The following is an 11,487-nucleotide window of genomic DNA, read 5'->3' as shown; positions in this document are numbered from 1 at the left end:
ATACCCATTTTAAAATTTATCATTCACAGGTAAGTTTCACCTTGCTAAATCACTGAAAATGCAATGAAATGGACTGTATCAGACTTATAAAGAATATAATATTTTGAACATAAATGCCACTGGACTAAAACAAGATTTTAAAACTCACGTAGAAACTGATGGAGTTTTTCAAGTTGCTGCTAATCCAGAATAACATGGAATTAAAAGTGGCTACATAAGACTAAGTAAACTAAAAGAATTACCATAAAATTTATAAAATATCATTAATGTTCAATGTTCTATTGTCTAGATATAAAAACAATTTTTTTCTTTTCTTTCCCTTGTTAGTCCAGATCTGTAGTTCAATAGTACAATCATTCAACTTCTATTTTTGCACCTCAAACATGTTTAGAAGATGCCATAACATATGTCAAAATTCTGACTAAATATACTTAGAGTGTTTAAAAGGATTCTGCCCGTGGACTCCAAGAAATGAATGCTAAAATGACTATAATCAGAAAAGTACTTCTTTAAAACCAAATGACCCTCCCTTATGTTATTTAAACTGGCCCTAATATTGTTAAATGTTGTCATTTTTTTAATCCAATGCTCTAAAAAATGATTGCAAAGGATAAAGGAGCTTTTGACAGTCAAAAGCCAAAATCTGCCTAATGTTATTCCAGGGGACTATATATATATATATCCCCACACATTTGTCAGTTTGTCATACTATGGTGGCTTGAGTGTTGCTGTGATGCTGGAAACTATGTCACCGGTATTTCAAATACCAGCAGGGTCACCCATGGCGGACAAGTTTCAGCTGAGCTTCCAGACTAAGACACACTAGGAAGAAGGACCTGGTGGAATACTTCTAGAAAAATTAGCCAGTGAAAACTTTATAAGCAGCAGTGGAACATTATTTGATATAGTACAGGGTGACGAGCCCCTCAGTTTGGAAGGCACTCAAAATACAACTGGGGAACAGCTGCCTTGTCAAAGTAAAGTTGACCTTAGTGATGTGGATGAAATCCAGCTTTTGAGACCTTCATTTGCTGATATGGCATGACTTCAAATGAGAGGAAACAACTGCAAACATCCATTAATAATCGGAACATGGAATGTACAAAGTATGAACCTAGGAAAATTGGAAGTCATCAAAAATGAAATGGAAGGTGTAAACATTGATATCCTAGGCATCACTGAGCTGAAATGGACTAGTATTAGCCATTTTGAATCAGACAATCATATGGTATACTACATGCTGGGAATAACAAATTGAAAAGGAATGGCATTGCATTCATCATCAAAAGGAACATTTCAAGATCTATCCTGAAGTACAACACTGTCGGTGACAGGATAATATCCAGACGCCTACAAGGAAGACAAGTTAATACAACTATTATTCAAATTTACGTACCAACCACTAATGCCAAAGATGAGGAAACGGAAGATTTTTACCAACTTCTGCAGTCTGAAATTGATCAAACACACAAGCAAGATGCATTGATGATTACTGGTGATTGTAATATGGAAATTGGAAATAAAGAAGGAACAGTACTTGGAAAATATGGACTTGGTGACAGAAACAACATGTGATAGAATTTTGCAAGACCAATGACACCTTCACTGCAAATACATTTTTTGACCAACATAAATGGCAATATACACGTGGACCTCACCAGATGAAAGGCACGGGAATCAAGTTGACTACATCTGTGGAAAGACATTGCTATGGATTAAATTGTGTCCCCAAAAAATGTTATTGATTTGGCTACGCCATGATTCCCAGTATTGTGTGATTGTCCACCATTTTGTCATCTGATGTGATTTTCCTATGTGTTGTAAATCCTACCTCTATGACATTAATGAGGCAGGATTAGAGGCAGTTATGTAATGAGTCAGGATTCAATCTACAAGAGTAGGTTGTAATCTTGAGTCAATCTCTTTTGAGACATATAAGACAAAAGCAATCAGAGACACAGGAGGATCTCACACCACCAAGAAAGTAGTGCCAAGAACAGAGTGCATTCTTTGCACCCAGGATCTCTGTGCTGAGAAGCTTCTAAACCACGGGAAGATTGATGACAAGGACCTTCCTCCAGAACTGAGAAAGAGTCTTCCTCTGGAGCTAGCACCCTGAATTTGGACTTCTAGTCTCCTAGACTGTGAGAGAATAAATTTCTCTTTGTTAAAGCCATCCACCTGTGGTAATTCTGTTATAGCAGTGCTAGATAACTAAGACAGAGACGATGGAAAAGCTCAATATCATGAGTCAGAACAAGGCCAGGGCTCACTGTGGAACAGACCATCAACTGCTCATATGCAAGTTCAAGCTGAAGCTAAAGAAAATTAAAACAAGTCCATGAGAGCTAAAGTATAGCCTTAAACACATTCCAGCTGAATTTAGAGATCATCTCAAGAATAGATTTGACTCATTAAACAATAATGACCAAAGACCAGACAAGTTGTGGAATGACATCAAGGACATCACACATGAACAAAGCAAAATGTCATTTAAAAGACAGGAAAGAAAGAAAAGACAAATGGATGTCACAGGAGACTGAAAGTTGTTCTTCAATGTACAGTAGCTAAAGCAAAAGCAAGAAATGACGTAAAAGACCTGAACAGAAGATTTCAAAGGGCGGCTCAAGTACACAAAGTATTATAACTAAATGAGCAAAGACATAGAGTTAGAAAACCAAAGGGAAGAACACGCTCAGAATTTCTCAAGCTGAAAGAACTGAAGAACAAATTCAAGCCTTGAGTTGCACTATTGAAGGTTTCTATGGGGAAAATATTAAACAACACTGGAAGCATCAAAAGAAGGAATAAATACAGTGACTGTACCAAAAAGAATTGGTTGACATTCAACCATATCAGGAAGTAGCATATAATCAAGAACAGATGGTACTGAAGGAAGAAGTCCAAGCTGCACTGAAGGCATTGGCGAAAAGCAAGGCTCCAGGAATTGATGGAATACCAAATGAGATATTTCAACAAACAGATGTAGTGCTGGAGGTGCCCACTCATCTACGCCAAGAAATTTGGAAGATTGGTACCTGGCCAAGAGACTAGAAGAGATCCATATTTGTGCCCATTCCAAAGAAAGGTGATCCAACAGAATACAGACATTTTTGAACAAAATCATTAATATCACATGCAAGTAAAACTTTGCTGAAGATCATTTAAAAGTGGTTGCAGCAACACATCAACAAGAAACTGCCAGAAATGCAAGCCAGATTCAGAAGAGGACGTGGAACCAGGGATATCATTGCTGATGGCAGATGGATCTCGGGTAAAAGCAGAGAATACCAGAAAGATATTTACCTGTGTTTTACTGATCATGCAAAGGCATTTGATTGTGTGGATCATAACAAATTATGGATAACGTTACGAAGAATGAGAATTCCAGAACACTTAATTGTGCTCATGCGGAACCTATACATAGACCAAGAGGCTGTAGTTCAAACAAAACAAAGGGATACTGTATGGTTTAAAATCAGGAAAGGTGTTCGTCAGGGTTGTATCCTTTCACCATACCTATTCAATCTGTATGCTGAGCAAATATTCAGAGAAGCTCAACCATATAAAGAACGGGGCATCTGGTTTGGAGGAAAACTCATTAACAACCAGCAATATACAGATGACACAATCTTGCCTGCTGAAAGTGTAGAGGACTTGAAGCACTTATTGATGAAGATCAAAGACAATAGTCTTCGGTATGGATTACACTTCAACATAAAGAAAACAAAAATCATTACGACTGGAACAATAAGCAACATCATGATAAACAGAGAAACGATTGAAACTTTTCAAGGATTTCATTTTACTTGGATCCACAATCAACACCCACGGAAGCAGCAGTCAAGAAATCAAACGATGTATTGCGTTGGGCAAATCTTCTGCAAAAGATGTCTTTAAAGTGTTAAAAAGCAAAGACGTCACTTTAAGGACTAACGTGCGCCTAACCCAAGCCATGGTGTTTTCAATCGCTTCATAAGCATGCGAAAACTGGACAATGAATAAAGAAGACCAAAGAAGAATCAATGCCTTTGAATTATGGTGTTGGTGAAGCATATTGAATGTACCATGGACTGCCAGAAGAATGAACAAATCTGTCTTGGAAGAAGTACAGCCAGAATGCTCATTAGAAACAAGGATGGCAAGACTTCGTCTCATGTACTTTGGACATGTTATCAGGGGTGACCAGTCCCTGCAGAAGGACATCATACTTGGTAAAGTCGAAGGTCAGTGAAAAAGAGGAAGACCCTCAGTGAGATGGACTGACACAGTGGCTGCAACAATGGGCTCAAGTCTGGTCTGATAAAACCTTTCTTAAGCTCTTTGTTATTATGCCTCATAATAACTACTGAGGCCTTAAATGACAGTGTTTTTATCTGATTAGCTCAATCAGTAGAAAATACCCCCTGTTGTTCTTAGACAAACACCACCGGTGAAGTAAAAGAAGTTATACACAAAGTATGCCAACAAGCAGTATGGCTATATTCAGTCCCCCCGATACATATGCCATGCACAGCTGACCTGTTTAATTAACTCCCACAAGGAATAGGGTCATGGTTATAAATCTTATTGCAAATTAAAATAACTATTAATAATTGTTGTAACCATTGTTGGCCCCGTCAAATGTATTATGAAATATGTAGCCAAGGTCAGGCAAAAATGCCTGAAAACAACTAATGTATATTGACTCTGTATACTTTTATAACACAGTAGCTGGGTCCTGGACTTTGAACTAGCTTTCCTGAAAAGACCAAGTTATTCCTTGTCAATTCAGCTCAGGTCTCCAATAGATGTATCCTGGATCCACACAGTATGGTAAAAACTGACAGAGCATGGTGAAGAACCAGAAGGTATCTGAAAAATAGAGTACAGACAATAAACCTGAACAGCAAAACTCAAAGAGCCGTGAATTTAAAGACCTAAAACTTATGGGCCGCCATCTAGGAAAGCCAAGTTCACACTGAAGGTAATGTAAAGCCAGAAGCAGAGTCCAGGCTGAAGATAATATAAGGCCACATAAAAGACAATGATAGTGTGATCAAAGGATGTTCAGCTGAAATCCTTGATCAAAAGGAGAGACTGATCTGGAGAATGGAGACTCCCTAAGTCTTACAGGGAGGGCTTGCCTACCATAAGGAAAGCTAGGATAAGGTTCAATTTCCCTTTCCCCTAATTATGTGATAGAAAAACTGGCACAACAGGTTTCTCCACTGGTTAATAAATAAGTGTATCTAAATAAAACAAAGAAGGAAATGCTCCATGATGCCTGTTATCTAAGTTAAAGGTTAGGGTCCTGGTATTGTCTTATAACCACCTTTTGATTATGATGCAGGATCGCATGATCATGAGTCGACCCCATCCACCACATAGCCAGATAATTACAACCCCAGAACTAAACCTGTAACCTTTTTAAATCTGTAATTATGTATCCTAGTCATGGTCCCTTACCTACTTCTGTAGTTCCACCTAAGACTGTGAGAATTGACCCACTACCAATCACGACTTTCTGATGGTTTTCTTTGTCCTCTACAGTGTACAACTGACACCATGACTATGATTCAGTGGATTCCTTCAGCCTCTATTCTGGATACATACTGACGGTCCCCCTCATTCGAATGACAGTCTTTCTCTTGTCTTAATACAAATCTCTTTTGATTATATTTGAGTCTGGGGTCTTTTTCCCCTATGACAGAAAAAAGGAGCACCAGAAGTTGGAAAATATGGCCTTGCTGATAGAAATGATTCTGGAGATTGCATGGCAGAATTTTGTAAGACCAACAACTTATTCATTTTTCAACAACATAAATGATGACTATACACGGTGACCTTGCCAGGTGGAATCAAATCAACTACATCTATGGAAAGAGACAATGGAGAAGTTTGATATCATCAGTCAGAACAAGGCCAGGGGCTGACTGTAGAACAATCAATTGCTCATATGCAAGTTCAAGTTGATGCTGAAGAAAATTAAAAGAAGTCCACAAGAGCCAAAGAACAACCTTGAGTACATTCCACCTGAATTTAGAGACCACCCAAGAATAGATTTGACACATTGAACACTAATGACCAAAGACCAGCAGAGTTGTGCGATGACATTAAAGATATCATACGTGAAAAAAGAAAAAAAATCACTAAAAAGACAAGAAACAAAGAAAAGATCAAAATGGATGGCAGAAGAGACTCTGAAACTTGCTCTTGAATGTAGAGTAGCTAAAGCAAATGGAAGAAATGATGAAGTAAAAGAACAGAATATTTCAAAGGATGGCTCAAGAAGACAAAATATTACAATGAAATGTGCAAAGACCTGGAGTTAGAAAACCAAAAGGGAAGAACATGCTCAGCATTTCTCAAGCTGAAAGAACTGAAGAAAAGATTCAAACCTCAGATTGCAATTTTGAAGGATTCTATGGGAAAAAAGTGAACAACACAGAAAGCATCAAAAGAAGATTGAAGGAATACACAGAGTGACTGTACCAAAAAGAACTGGTCGAACTTCAAACATTTCAGGAGGTACATATGATCAAGAACAGATGGTATTGAAGGCACTGGCGAAAAACAAGGATCCAGGAATTGATGGAATACCAACTGAGATGTTCCAACAAATGGATACAGTGCTGTAGGTGCTCATTCGTTTAGTCAAGAAATTTCAAAGACAGCTAAGTGGCCAAACAACTGGAAGAGATCCATATTTGTGCCCATTCCAAAGGAAGGTAGTTTGATAGAATACAGAAATTTTTGAACATCATTAATATCACATGCAAGTAAAATCTTGCTGAAGGTCATTCAAAAGCAGTTGCACCAATACATCGACAGGAAACTGCCAGAAATTCAAGCCGGATTCAGAAGAGAATGTGGAACCAGGGATATCACTGCTGATGTCAGATGGATCTTGGGTGAAAGCAAAGAATACCAGAAAGATGTTTACCTGTGTTTTACTGATCATTCAAAGGTGTTCGACTGTGTGGACCATAACAAGTTATGGATAACATTGCAAAAAGTGGGAATTCCAGAACACTTAATTGTGCTCACTCACGAGGAACTTGCACATAGACCAAGAGGTGGTCATTCAAACAGAGCAAGGGGATACTGTGTGGTTTAAAATCAGGAAAGGCATTCGACAGGGTTGTATCCTTTCACCATATTTATTCAATCTGGATGCTGAGCAAATAATCCGGGAAACTGGACTATATGAAGAACAACGTGGCATCAGGATTGGAGGAAGACTTATTAACAACCTGCAATATGCAGGTGATGCCACCCTGCTTGCTGAAAGTAAAGAGGACCTTGGAGTACTTACTGATGAAGATCAAAGACCACAGTCTTCAGTATGGATTACACCTCAACATAAAGAAAACAAAAATCCTCACAACTGGACCAATAAGCAACGTCATGATAAACGGAGAAGATATTGAAGTTGTCAAGGATTTCATTTTACTTGGATCCATAATCAACACCCATGGAAACAGCAGTCAAGAAATCAAATGACTCATTGCATTGGGCAAATGTGCTGCAAAAGACTTCTTTATAGTGTTAAAAAGCAAAATGTCACTTTCAGGACTAAGGTGAACCTGTCCCAAGCCATGGTATTTTCAATCACCTCATACGCATGCAAAAGATGGACAATGAATAAGGGAGACTGAAGAAGAATTAATACCTTTGAATTATGGTGTTGGCAAAGCATACTGAATATACCATGGACTGCCAGAAGAACGAACAAATCTGTCTTGGAAGAAATACAGCCAGAATGCTCCTTAGAAGCAAGGATGGCAAGACTCCACCTCACATACCTTGGACATGTTATCAGGAGGGACCAGTCCCTGGAGAAGGACATCATGCTTGGTAAAGGGTGAAAAAGAGGAAAATCCTTAAAGGGGTGGATTGACACGGTGGCTGCAACAGTGGGCTCAAACATAGCAATGATTGTGGGGATAGCACAGGATTGGGCAGTGTCTCGTTCTGTTGTAAATAGGGTTGCTGTGAGTCAGTACTGACTCACCGGCACCTAACAAGAACCACCACCACCACATTCTGAATAAATCATGTATGTTTACATACTATGTTAAGCTGGCCTTGATAATATCCCCCAAATAATTCAGAGCAACGACTCTAACTACAGTACTACTACCTAATGATAGGATCTGCCTTTCACCAGTTTCTAATAACGTGTTCTCCACTTCCTTCTGAATCCTCACTGGCAGCATCCTTAAAGTCCATATTTCTAACAGGCTGTTCAAGGTGATTTAGGCTTCCTCTATTACGGTCCTCAAAAATTTTCCAGCTTCTTTGCACTGTCTGATTTCAGAGCCATTCCCACAATTTAGGTATTTGTTACAGCAGCATCCCATGGCCAGGTACCAAAATCTGTATTAGTTTTCTATTCCTCTGTAACAAGCAGGCACATAATTTGTCACTTAAAATAGCATCCATTTATTATTTCAATTTGTGGATCAGGAGTCCAGGTATGGCCTACCTGGGTCCTCTATTCAGGATGGAAAAGGGCTGAAATCCAGGTGTCAGCCAGGACTGCAATCTCATATGAGGCTTGCGATCCAGTATCACTGGTTGTTTGCAGAATTCAGTTCCTTGCAACTGGATAACTAAAATCCCCATTTTCTTGCTAGGTGTCAGCCAGGGAATACTTCTAGAGGGCTTCCCTCCGGTCCTTGCCATGAGACCCCCCTCCTCTCACCATATAGCTGTTTGCTTTTTCAAAGCCAACAGAAAAGCACCTGCTGCTGCCTTTTGTTTCTTTTAAGGGCTCATATGATTAAGTCAGACCAACCTGAAATAATCTCTGTTTATATTAACTCAAAATCAAATGATTAGTAACTTATTCACAGGACTAAAATTCCTTCATGCTCATAAGTATTGCCCACATTCAGTAGCAGGGAATTATATAGGGCATGTATGCCAGTGGGTGGGACTCTTGGGGGCCATCTAGAATTCTACCACACAGAAGCACCATTCATCCCACTGTTTCCACTTTAACTTTGGATGCTGGCCTCTTACAATACAGCTTAAGTGTTCCATGTTCTTACTCACCTCCTTTTTCCCTGTTTTCTTCCCCTAGTCCTGGGACAGACGCTTCTTGCCTAAAGCAGTCGAACTTTCAAATGTACGTTAACCTTGTTCTCTGTAAAACCAATCAGAATAGAGCCAGTTGTCCTGCTAGTGAGCAACCTGCTAAAGGCCATCAGAGGCACAACTGTATGTGACCAATAACCTTTATTCTTACCCATACCCTAAGGCAATACGTATGGATGCGTGTTTGTGAATACTTAAGAATGTATGAACTACAGAAAGTTAATAAAGGAAGTTTTTAACAACAAAGTCTGTCTTGTATGAAGTATGTAATATTCTCCTACCCTTAAAAACATATTTTTATAAATTGAAAACTCTTAACAAATGTTTTAAACATTTTAAAGAATCTATGAAAATTCACAGAGAAACCTATTTGCTTTGTACACATTGTTGCTGCTAGCTGTGTGCATATCTAGCTCAGCTCCTGACTAGGGAATAACTCACTAATTAAGTTTAATTTTTATTTTTTTATGTCTACTGGAAAAAAAGTCTCATCCTCCACCTTCTCTGCCCTGGCAAATCCTTTCTTGCATAATCAAGTTATGGTTAGACTTGTAAGAGCATTTGCAGTATACACTGTAAACACTGTGGTTTCTTCTAAATAGTTTTAGCAATCAAGGTTTGTTAAGTCTATAGGGACATGCACAAACCTTTATAAACATGTGAAGATAACTGAAACATGCACTCTTAAAAGCAATTAGATGAGAAGGACCCTGCCTCAACAACATAAAATCAATTTGTTTATATTTAGGGTCTAACAAAATATCGTTTAAAAATTTTCACTTTAATGAGAATTACAAAACACTGCAGCAAAAGACTAAAACAAAACTAAATAAATGGAAAGATATACTGTACTCACGGATTGGAAGGATTAATACTGTAAAAAAAAAAAAAAAGTCAATACTACCCAAAGTAATACACAGATTCAACACAATCCCAATCAAAATTTCAATATTTTTTACAGAAATGAAAAAACTAATCCTCAATTTTAAGTGGAAAGGCAAGAGGCCACAAATAGCCAAAGCAATTCTGTAAAAGAAGAACAAAGCTGGAGGCCACAGCTACAGTAATCCAAACAGCCTAGCACTGGTTCAACAACAGACACATAGACCAATGGAACAGAATTGAGAGCCCAGAAATAAACCCACATATCTATGGTCAACTGATATTCGACAAATGCACTAAGTCTATCCAATAGGGAAGGAACAATCTCTTTAACAAATGGTGCTGGGAAAACTGGATTACCACATGCAGAAAAATGAAGCAGGATCCATACCTCACACCACACACAAAAACTAATTCAAAATGGATCAAGGACCTAAATGTTAAACCATAAAGTTCTGGGAAGAAAATATAGGACCAAAGCTATGAGACATAATTTTTTTAAGGATAGACTACCAAATACAACAAATGACAAGAAATAGAACACAAAATAGATAATTGGGACATCATAAAAATTAAATACTTATGCTCATCAAAGGACTTTATCAAGAGTAAAAAGATAACATACAGACCAGGAAAAAACCTTCGGTAACCATATATCTGATAAGGGTATGATATCAAAAATATACATATAACTTCTACATCTTTAGACACTTCATGAAAGAGGATATCCAAGCAGCCAACAAACACATGAAAAGATGCTCCCTGTCATTAGCCATCAAAACCAAAAAATCTAAACCCGCTGCCGTCAAGTCAATTCCAACTCATAATGACCCTATAGAACAGAGCAGAACCTCCCTGTAGCATTTCCAAGGCTACAATCTTTTACAGAAGCAGGCTGCCACATGTTTCTCCCACAGAGTGGCTGGTGGGTTCAAACCACTGACCTTTGGGTTAGCAGCCAAGCATCTGACCACTGTGCCACCAGGGCTCCTTCCATTAGACACATGCAAATCAACACTACAATGAGTAAAACACTAATACAAGAGACTAAAAGAGACCTACATAAATGGAAGGGGATTCCCTGTTCATGGATCAGAAGACTCTATATTGTGAAAATGTCAGTATTACCCAAAGCAATCCATACATACAATGCAATCCTGATCCAAATTCCAACAACATTCTTTATTGTAATGGAAAAACTAATCACCAACTTTATGTAGAAAGGAAAGAGACCCCGAATAGCCAAAGCAATACTGAAGAAAAAGAATCAAGTAGGAAGCAACCTCAAAATATACTATACAGCTACAGTAATCAAAACAGCTTGGTACTGGTTCAACGATAAACACATAGATCAGAGGAATAGAATTCAGGATCCAGAAATAAATCCATCCATGTATGAACAATTAATTTTCAACAAAGGGTCAAAGTCCAATTGAAGAGGAAGGAACAGTCTGTTCCACAAATGGTGCTGGCAAGATCTGATAGCCACATGCAGAAAAATGAAACAGGACCCATACATCA

This window comes from Loxodonta africana, chromosome X (assembly GCF_030014295.1).
Source record: "Loxodonta africana isolate mLoxAfr1 chromosome X, mLoxAfr1.hap2, whole genome shotgun sequence".
NCBI classification, from domain to species: domain Eukaryota; kingdom Metazoa; phylum Chordata; class Mammalia; order Proboscidea; family Elephantidae; genus Loxodonta; species Loxodonta africana.
The sequence above is the reverse complement of the archived record's forward strand: the minus strand, read 5'-3'. Positions refer to the sequence as shown.